Here is a 2,255-nt window from a genome sequence, read left to right on the forward strand (position 1 = left end):
CGGATGTATCGCAGCGGCTGGGAAAGGTTAAGCTGACGTCCGTCCGCCGCGGGAGGAATGGAAAAGCCGTTGCGGGGGAGGGAGATCCTGGAGCGGCGTGTCTCCAGAGGGTATAAACCGGCACTCTTTCAAGTGCGAAGCGGAGGGCGGGAAAGCGGTTGCGGTTTGAACACACGGGAAATGGCCGAGAGCTGACTCTGTGGCGTGGGTAAGGCCGACGCTCTAGCCTTCGCCAACTCGAGTAGCTGTATTTCCGCTTCCCGTGGTGACGTCTCCGCGGGCGGGGTGGGGAAACGGAAGTTCCCGCTTTCCGCGTGCGCCGAGCGCCTCCGTCAATCAACCCGACCGGCCAATCTGAAGGCACTTCTGGACGTTCCCTCCCCTAGGGCGGAACTTGCAGATGCGAAAGGCCTTTCCCCGCCCACTGAAGGCGGGTGGGAGCTGCCTGTAGTTTCGATGGCAACGCCGTTGTAACGATGCGGTCACCTCTGGACTATAATTATCCGGCCCCAGTTGTTTTGATGCGGCTGTTTTTTTAAAAAAAATAAGTACTTGTTCAGAAGCTCTCTCCATGCACAAGTCTTCGCATTCATTCTTTTGCCAGCATTCTGTAATGGTAGCCGGTAGAGACCAGGGTTAGCATTACCCACCAGCGCAGAGGCTGCTTGCTGTCCCTCTGCATGAGTAGCAGTGATCTGACCTCTACCGTAGTTGGTCGGCTTCTAGGGAAGGGTGACCAACGACCGCTGTATTTGCTGCAGCCCAAACTATTGCCATCTGAGAGGCTGGTCTCTTACAACACTTACATGGCACTTGTTCTAGTTTCAAGAGGCTTGAGCTAGAACACGTGAATGGGACAGGGTTCTCTGAGGGCTAGAAATTCTTACCTACATTAAAATTAGCCTATAAAGGAGATGGCTCCCAAATAGAAAGTATGTGTCAGTTGTAAGGAGTTCTGGAAGATTCAGGGCTTAGTTTTTGTAAAGAAAGCGAAAATTTCCAAGCGGCTAGTCACACAGCCAGCTTTTTCGGTTCTAAGTGACACACCTACCTTCCCCAAAATGTAAAGCAAGCATTCAACACAAACTGTTCCAACAGCCATATGATCAAAGCATACCGGAAAATGAGTCTATGCCACAGCAAAAGGGTTATTGAGGCATCCCCGTACTCAAACAGGGCATTTCCAACCTCACATGTGATCCTTTGGGGAGCCAGACTGTATAGGCTGTGGCCTCACACAATGTTCAGGAAGGCACCGGACTGCCTGTGGTGCTCAAGGGGACTATGCTGTCCAATGCACATCGCTGTGGTTGAAGAACGAAGAACAGGCCACTTTTGTCCCTACAAAGGGTTATTGAGGCATCCCCGTACTCAAACGGCATTTCCAACCTCACGTGATCCTTTGGGGAGCCAGACTGTATAGACTGTGGCCTCACACAATGTTCAGGAAGGCACCGGACTGCCTGTGGTGCTCAAGGGGACTATGCTGTCCAATGCACATCGCTGTGGTTGAAGAACGAAGAACAGGCCACTTTTGTCCCTACAAAATGTCACACTCAGGTGGGAGCCGCTACACTCAGAGGAGGCTGAAATTTGGTGGGTTATATTCCAGCTCTCCCTCGTGAACCTGTCCTCATCCCTTGGCTGCCACCATCACATGGTCTCATAAGAGTGTATTTACACAATTCTGGAAAGCCTCAGCCCAACTCTACCTTGAAAAATCGTCCTTGGGGAACTTAGGGAAGAGACCTGAACCTAACACAACAATGTGTGCACACTCTTCTAGGCCGGCCTAAAGAATTTCATGTGCCATTCAGTCTTCAGCATCTTGCCTTGAGGAAAAAGCGAGAAGATTCAGCCTGGGATAGTTCATCCTACCTGGATTCTGCTGGTATCATCACCTCCCTAAACAACCCTTCACACTGCCAGGGGTAGAGTGGCTTCCAACAAAGTGACATCATGTCAGATCCGACTGCCATAACAAATGAGTTCTACACCTCTGGGTTGTTTTTTTGCCAAGGAACCAAAATTTGCTATCTACATAAGTTAAGTACATGTGCATAATTTATTTCGAAAATTCCATTTGGAGGAAGAATCAAGGAGCTATGCAGCCCTAACACCTTGGATGCAGGAAACGTTCAGGCAGTTTGGTGTAGTGGTTAAGTGCGCGGACTCTAATCTGGGAGAACCGGGTTTGATTCCCCACTCCTTCACTTGCACCTGGCTGGATGACCTTGGGCAAGCCATAGTTCTGG

Source organism: Gekko japonicus, unplaced genomic scaffold, assembly GCF_001447785.1.
Source record: "Gekko japonicus isolate JY-2015 unplaced genomic scaffold, Gekko_japonicus_V1.1 scaffold1726, whole genome shotgun sequence".
In the NCBI taxonomy this organism is placed as follows: Eukaryota; Metazoa; Chordata; class Lepidosauria; order Squamata; family Gekkonidae; genus Gekko; species Gekko japonicus.